The sequence below is a fragment of the Lynx rufus genome, unplaced genomic scaffold, assembly GCF_022079265.1.
Source record: "Lynx rufus isolate CCGP_SWC_20201006 ecotype Redwood Valley unplaced genomic scaffold, mLynRuf1.p SCAF_2, whole genome shotgun sequence".
Lineage (NCBI taxonomy): Eukaryota > Metazoa > Chordata > Mammalia > Carnivora > Felidae > Lynx > Lynx rufus.
The window spans coordinates 201358989-201367784 of record NW_025814834.1 but is presented as its reverse complement, the minus strand read 5'-3'; the positions used below and the strand labels follow the sequence as shown (position 1 = coordinate 201367784).

The window sequence follows — 8796 nt, the reverse complement described above, 5'->3', positions numbered from 1 at the left end:
TCACAAAACCTCATATTTCCACGGGGATGTCTGATTTTTATATTCCAAGCAGTCAGCATTGAAGTTAAGCTTCCAGGAGACAGTTTGGTCCTTATGATCCAAACAATCAGTGGTTGAGTTAAAATCCAAGCTTGAAGCTCCATATTCCTGGGTGGAAAGAGAAGCTGGGGACTGATTGAGATGGCTGTTGACCGCATTGGTACCAGGGGCTGAGTGTGGCCCCTGGTCCAGGAAGCTGGTGATGTATATAGGGGTCAAATAAGATCCACAGTCCATGTCCCCAAAGTAGGAAGCTGAGCCAGCATATCCTTGACTATAACCCGAAGCCTGAGTATAGGTCATGGGACAGGACCTCTGCATGCAGGAAGAGGAAGTGGACAAGGGATCTGACAGTGGCGAGATGGAAGCTGGGCTCCAGATAGACACAGGAGCACTGCTGCTGGAAATGGCCGGGACTGAGGTGCTAGAGGGGGGAGCAAATTGGCCACTCATTCCACTCTCTGAACTTACCTCCCGAGCTGGAGAGGTCTTCTTTTTTGCAGGTGTCACTTTGTTTTGACCTCCATTCTGTTGCTGCTGCTGCTGCTGCTGCTGCTGCTGCTGCTGTTGGCGGCACTTAGCTCTTCGATTCGTAAGCCATACCCGGGTAGCTCACCGAGGGGCACAGCAAGAACATGCCCAAAGTGATCAGACTCAGTCCGTTGACTGCGTAAGGCGGTTGCTTAAGATAAGACATCATGCCAAGGTTGTTTGGAGGCGCGAAATCGGCCCAAATCGGGGGGGACCCAGCCAGAAGGTCTCGCTTCGCTGGGGGTGGACAGATTCAGGGTCCTTAGTGTGTGGGTTTGGAGCGGTTGAACTATGGGCAAAGCAAACAAACAAACAGAGGTGCTGGTTTACTGCTTCACAGGCACAGCTTTTCCACGTTCCACCACTAACTTAGAAAGCTTAAATATATTTGTTTAAATATATCTTTGTTGGGGCGCCTGGGTGGCTCAGTCGGTTAAGTGGCCGACTTCAGCTCCGGTCATGATCTCACCTCTGACGAGTTCGAGCCCCACGTCAGGCTCTGTGCTGACAGCTCAGAGCCTGGAGCCTGCTTCAGATTTTGTGTCTCCCTCTCTCTCTGCCCCTCCCCTGCTTGTACCCTGTCTCTCTCTCTCTCTCTCTCTCTCTCTCTCAAAAATAAATAAATGTTAAAAAAAATTAAATATATCTTTGTTAAAATCCTCAGATAATTTATATGATATGAACCAGTAACCATAGACACGTAGCACAGGTCATAAGATTCCCCAGAAGTACCCCAGATGTTTCTTAGAATTTGGAAAATACTCCAGCAGCGGTTCTTAAAGTGCTTGCAGGCCAGCATCAGCATCACCTGGGAGCTTGTAAGAAATGCAAGTTCTCAGGCCCCTTCACAGACCTGCTACACTGAGGGTAGGACCTAGAAATCTGTTCAACAAGCTTCCCAAGTGATTCTAATGTCCACTGAAGTTTGAGGGCCACTGTACAAGTAGCTTCTCATGATATTTGCTGGCATTCTTGGGCATAGGACATTTTTATAAAGGCAGATTACTAAGTATAACTACATATATCGAATACAGATCTTCATATGAATCCTGTTTCAGGATAAAAATAAAGATATGTTAAAATTATTCTTGTACAAAACATGTTGACATTTTTAGAGCATAGCATTCCCTGGAATAAAATCACTTTTGTTTACAAGTAACAGAAAACCAACACAAGCTGGCTTAAGGAGGAGAAAAAAAGAGTGATTTTTTTTTTTAAAGAACAGGGGCTATTGTCTCAGAATCACAACAAACCTTAAACAAACGAAACTCAGGAAAGGCAGGGACCAGAGAAACTCAGAACTGCAGGAGCAGATCTATCGAAGCAGCTTCCTCACCATCTGTGTCAGTGCCTTTTTTTCTTTTTGAGATTTCTATGGAATTTTGTACAATGAAGTTCTTTAACAATAGCACAACAGTTTATATTTATGAGAACTTCACAATTATTTGTTCATTAAATCTTGTGATATTTCTGGGAAATAGACCCACGCCATTAGTTTACTTTTATAAGCAAAGTAACCAAAGCGGGGAATCGTGAAGTTTCTCGAAGCCACACAGCCAGGTTTCTGCTGAGCAAGGACTTTCCTTCAGAGCACCTGCTCCCACGAACTTAACCTGTAGTCCCAGTGTAGTGGTTCAACTGCCTATAAAGTTAGTTCCCCCCTCAATGTGGGACAGGTTGGGGGAGTGCCTGGATATCTGGGAATGGTTGGTTAAGGTGAAGGCTCCTGGAAGTAAATGTAGAAGTGCCAGTGGTTGGCGTTGGCATTGACATTAACATTTGGGCTGTATCATGAATCCCATCAGTATGTCAGTGCGTGCCTATATGACACAAACACACGTTTGCAATAGAGTCTAGTTTGACATTTTCACATCAGTAAGTCTAAAGTTGTAATTCCCAACCTGGGCAGCACATTGAAATACCTGAGAGCTTTAAAATTAAGTCAAAGTCTCAGAACCAATTAAATCCAAATATCTGAGATGGGGGTGTGAGCTTGGATATTTTCAAAATTCCCCTTTTTTCCAATATGTGGCCACAGTTAAGAACCACTGGTATAAGGGATCCTGCAGATCTGGTGGTATGGTTGGGCAGATTTTTCACTGGATAAGGACACCTAACTGAAGGGACCAAGGAAGACTAAAATTCAGCCCACACCCTGCTCACCAAGCAGTGTCCTCTCGGTTACGGGTGGCATCTATTCTGAAAGAGTCACCTTTTAACTAATTCCCACAAAGAGGACCCTGGGTCATTCCACTATTGTTGAATGTGCATTGCTGTATATTCTACACATGCCATTTTCAGATTTTAAAAAGTGTATTCAGGGGGCGCCTGGGTGGCGCAGTCGGTTAAGCGTCCGACTTCAACCAGGTCACGATCTCGCGGTCCGGGAGTTCGAGCCCCGCGTCAGGCTCTGGGCTGATGGCTCAGAGCCTGGAGCCTGTTTCCAATTCTGTGTCTCCCTCTCTCTCTGCCCCTCCCCCGTTCATGCTCTGTCTCTCTCTGTCCCAAAAATAAATAAACATTGAAAAAAAAAATTTTTTTTAAAAAAATAAAAAAAAAAATAAAAAGTGTATTCAGGAGTGTCTGGGTGGCTCAGTCAGTTGAGCATCCAACTTCAGCTCAGGTCATGATCTCATGGGTTGTGAGTTCAAGCCCTGTCTCAGGCTCTGTGCTGACAGCTCGGAGCCTGGAGCCTGCTTCAGATTCTGTGTCTCCCTCTCCTCCCCTCCCGTGCTCACACACTCTCTCTCTCTCTCTCTTCCTCTCAAAAATAAATAAAACATTAAAAAAAAAAGTACCCCTTTGAAAAATGTATTCATTAAAAATTATATTTAGCATCTGCTACATGGTGGACACTTGGCATACATGGGGTACACAGCTACAAAATAATCACAGCTCCTGTCTTTTTTTTTTTTTTTTTTTTGATAAGCTGTACGCCCAACATAGCACTCAGTTCACTGACCTGGAGATCAAGTGCCACGTGTTGTGCTGACTGAGCCAGGCAGACACCCCCCAGCTCCTGTCTTTATGGAACCCACAGCCTGTTGGGAAAAACAAGTGGTTAAACAATATGAGAAGTGTTCTAATGGGAGTGTGTGCAGAACGCTGGAGGAATGACACTGGTCAGGACACTTTGACAAGACTCCAAACCGCCTCCCATATGCCACTGGCCCGGGCACCATTGAATCTGCCACATCATATGACCCAAGTGGCAGAGCAGCCTGCATGGCAGCCTGGCCTTCTCTCTTGCTCTTATCCCCACGCATAAGTAGCAGCTTTTCAGGTTTTTCTATAAATGGGTTGGAGTAATACACTCAAATGGGGAATGTTGCCTCCAAACTCCAGAGTTCCACTAGGTGTTACGCCTCTTTCCTCATCGTAGGAGGGGACAGATGAAACAACTTATCCTTCATCTTAGAAGGGATAGCACAACATGCCACACATCATTGGATCCTTAGAGATTTCACAAAGATAGAAGGCCCCAGAATTTTTGTCAGAGTTATCTTCCACCCTCTGACACACAGATGTCTTACCAATAAGTCTAGAGTAGTTGCTACTTCTTGCTCACTAGGGCCCATTAGCACGATGTCATCAATGTCATGGACCAGGGTGATGTCCTGTGGAAGGGAAAGGTGATCGTAATGGCCTGAATGTCTGTGTCCCCCAAAATTCATATGTTGAAATCAGACCCCCCTAATGTGATGGTATTAGGAGGTGGGGCCTTTGGGACATGATTAGGTCATGAGGATGGAACCCTCATGAATGGGATTAGTGCCCTTATAAAAGTGACCCCAGATGTGAGCTCAAGCCCTACATTGGGCTCTGCACTGGGCATGAAGCCTATTAAAAAAAAAAAAAAAAGTGACCGGATCTTTCACTCTCTGCCATGTGAGGATACTATGAGAAGTCTGCCAGTCAGCAACCCAGAAGAGGGATCTCATCAGAACCTATTCATGCTGGCAATCTGATCTTGGACTTCTAGCCCCCAGAACTGTGAGAAATAAATTTCTGTTTTTTATAAGCCACCCAGTTATGGTACTTTGTTACAGCAGCCTGAATGGGCTAAGACAGTGATCAATTGTCCTGTGAACCAAATTTTGACATAGAGTTGAAGAATGGATATATTCCTGAGGCAGAACAGTGAGGGTATATTGCTGGCCTCAGAATTCTCCAGAGAAACAGAACTGACAGCATGTATAGGCTATATAGAAGTGATTCAGAGATTATGGTGGCTGAGAAGTCCCATGATCTGCCATCTGCAAACTGGAGACCCAGAAAAGCCAGTGGTATATTCTAGTCCAAGATCAAAGACCTGAGAATCAAGAAAACCAACAGAGTAAGTTTTAGTGCAAGGGCAGAAGACCTATGTCCCACCTCAAGTAGTCAGGACAATGAGAAAAAATTCTCCTTTCCTCTGCTTTTTTGTTTTATTTGGGACCTCAGTGGATTAGATGGTGTCCATCCACATGGGGAAGGGCAATCTGCTTGACTCAGTCTACGGAGTAAAAGCTAATCTCCTCTGGAAACACCCTTACAGACTCACCTAGAAATAACATTTAGCCAAATATCTGGGTGCCCTATGGTCCAGTCCAATTGACCCATTAAATTAGCCACCACACCAGCTGAAAGCAAACTGTTTCTTGTGGTCCTTATCGACAGGTATGAAAAGAAAAGCATTTGCCAGCTCCATAGCTCCATACCAGATAACAGGGAATGTGTTCATTTGTATCCCCATGTTCATCCTTTTCTTACCCCACATTGTAGGGAAAGTGACATTAGAAGCAATTAGCCAAAGAAGAAGAAGAAGAAGAAGAAGAAGAAGAAGAAGAAGAAGAAGCAGCAGCAGCAATTAGCCAAGCTCACTACATTTCTTAGTTTGACAAGAATGTTCAAAAGTATCATACATACTGTCACTAGATCATTGCTTCTTACAAGTAGTTGATTAAGAATATCTGATGGTGAGAGCACCTGGCTGGAGCACACAGCTCTTGATCTCAGGGTTGTGGGTTCAAGCCCCGTGTTGAGTGTAGAGAATACTTAAAATCTTGGGGTGCCTGGGTGGTTCAGTCAGTTAAGTGTCCAACTCTTGATTTGGGCTCAGGTCATGATCTCACAGTTTGAGTTCGATCCCCACGTTGGGCTCCATGCTGTCAGTGTAGAGCCTGCTTGGGATTCTCTCTGTCTCCTTCTCTCTCTGCCTCTCTCCTGTTTGCATGCATGCACACACTCTCTCCCTCTCTCAAAATAAATAAATGAACTTAAAAAAAATAACATAAAATATTTTAAAAAGTACCTGATACTGGCATTTTTAATATCTTTATTGCCAGATCATACCATAGACTATCAGTGCTATCTTTACTACCAGAAATAGAGCCATTAGTGTCTTTTAAGTCTAATAAGAGTAGAAGAGCCAATTCCAGAACCCCCAGAATCAATTCTGAAACTCCTCCTTACATTTCTGCTCTTCTAGAACCACTCTCAGTACCAAAATCTGTATCAGTCAGGGTTCTCCAAAGGAACAGAACCAATAGGATCAATTATGGAGACTGGCAAGCCCCAGTGTCTGCAGTCGCAAGCTGGAGACCCAAGATGGTATAGTTTCAGTCCAAGTCCAAAGGCAGGAAAAACTGCTATTCCAGCTCAAGGCACCTAGGCAGGAGAAAATGCCCTCTTATTTGTGGGAAGATCAACTATTTTGTTTTATTCAGGCCCTCAACAATACTACTCTACCTATTCAATATTAATCTTATCCAGAAACACCTTCACAGACACATCCAGAATAATGTTTCGCCAAATGTCCAGCCACCCGGACAAGTTGAAACCTAAAATTAACCATCACACCTCCCTTGCTAAGCTATAATTGCCTGTGCGGCCTGTAGTGCTCTGCTTGTTTGGTGACTTCTCCAAGCTGTCTTTGCAATAACTGCATTCCTTGTCATGGTGGTCCCTGACATCTCTATTCCGTTATCTCAGCAATCAGCCAGTGACCTAACAAAGATTTCTCTTTCTTTTACTTTTTAAATGTTTATTTATTTTTGAGAGGAGGGGAAGGGGCAGAGACAGGTGGGGACAGAGGATCTGAAGCAGGCTCTGTGCTGACAGCAGAGAGCCTGATGTGGGGCTTAAACCCATGAACCATGAGATCATGACCTGAGCCAAAGTCAGACGCTTAACTAAGCCATCCAGGTGCCCCAAGATTTCTTTTTTTTTTAATGTTTATTTATTTACTTTGAGGGGGGGAGGGGCATCAAGAGGGGAAGAGAGAATCCCAAGTAGGCTCTATGCTGTCAATGCAGAGCCCAACATGGGGCTCAATCCCACAAACTGTGAGAACGCGACCTGAGCCGAAATCAAGAGTTGGACACTTAACCAACTGAGCCACGCAGGTGCCCCAAAGATTTCTTTAAACACTGAAATTTAAACAGCCTCTTTCTTTGGTAAGCAGTCCTCTGATTATTGTATATGGCTTGTTAGATTCCAGCATTCCAAAAAAGTTTATTCTGACCATCTCTGCCAGCTTAGTGGCTGTTTCAGTGGACAGAACAATTCCTCTTGCTCCCAACTCTACCATTTTTGATCATTGAGATGCTTTTTAAAAATGGATAATTCTGGGGTATCTTGGTGGCTCAGGTTGTGATTTCATGGTTTGTGAGTTCAAGCCCCCCATCGCACTCTGTGCTAACAGTGTGGAGAAGCCTGCCTGGGACTCTCTCTCTCTCCCCCTCTCTCTGTCCCTCCCCTGCTCATGCTCTCTCTCTCTCTCTCAAAATAAATAGATAAACTTTTTTTAAAAAAATGGAAAAATTCTAACTTCTACCCTAGACATCATGAATGAGAACATTGAGGAAAGGTCCAGTAATCTGCATATTTTTTTTCAAAGTTTATTTATTTATTTTGAGAGAGAGGAAGCACATGAGCAGGGGAGGGGCAGAGAGAGAGAGGGAGAGAGAGAATCCCAAGCAGGCTCTGTGCTGTCAGGGCTCAAATTCATGAAACGTGAGGATCATGACCTGAGCCAAAACCAAGAGTCAGACGCTTAACCAACTGAGCCACCTGGGTGCCCCCCAGTAATCTGCATTTTAACGCAGCTATTGATCTGGGCTATGACTCAGATCTAACAAGAGTCTACTTTGCAAATTTCCAATTCTTGGAAAACACTCAGACCCAGCTTGAGTCAGACAATCCCATTTAGTCTAAAAGGCCAAGGCCAGGAGAGTATGATTATGGCCCACTGTTGTGTGTATGGGATAGTTGCCATAGGTGGAATTGCGAGCCAGGCAGATATCTCAAGAGTTGTCTGCTGCGGTCATTAACTCAAAGACCCTGATGAAATCTATTCTGAATGTTTCTTTGTCAACTTAATCACTATGCTCTTATGCCTAGTGTATCTTCCTCCAGAAGATTCTGGCATTGTCAACAGTTTTCTTTTCTTTTTTTAATGTTTATTTTTGAGAGAGAGAGAGAGAGAGACAGAGAGTGAGTGGGGAGGGGCAGAGAGAGGGAGATACAGAATCCGAAGCAGGCTCCCGGCTCTGAGCTGTCAGCACAGAGCCGGACGCAGGGCTTGAACTCATGAACCACAAGATCATGACCTGAGCCAAAGTCAGACGCTTAAATGACTGAGCCACCCAGGCACTCCTCTTTTTTTCTTTTTTAGAGAGAGAGAGAGCACAAGCAAGCAAGAGGGGCAGAGGGAGAGAGAGAGAGAGAAAGGGTGAGAGAGAGAATCTCAAGCAGGCTCCATCCTCAGGGTGGAGCTCAACACAGGGCTCAATCCCACAGCTTGGGATCATGACCTGAGCCAAAATCAAGAGTTGGACGCTCAACTGACTGAGCCACCCATGTGCCCCACCATCATTTTTCTGATTTCGGAAATGTTCCTCTGGTTGATGCCTCCAAGTTTCTCATTCCATTCTCCACATCTGTCACCCAAAAAACAAAAGTTATTTAGTTCTTGGGAGACGGATATAATGAATTGAAAATCACCTGGTCTGTGAAACAATAAGATTCTTCTAGGAGTATACAAATTATTTACTGAATGTTTACTATGTTCCAGGCACTGCGCTAGGTGCCAAAATACAACAGAAAACCAGACAAGGTCCGCCTTCATGGAGTTGCCATAATGTAAGAAAGGCAAAAGTTAAACAAGTTCATACGTTAAGTGGAAGAAAAGTAAAGCAGGTAAAGGGATATAAAATGGCTGAAATTTAATTATTTTATATAGTG

General features: G+C 44.3%; 1 pseudogene; it reads right to left on the bottom strand.

The window, feature by feature from the left end:
- On the bottom strand, positions 1-739 carry LOC124515876 (homeobox protein OTX2-like; annotated as a pseudogene).
- Positions 740-8796: the final 8057 nt, after the last annotated feature.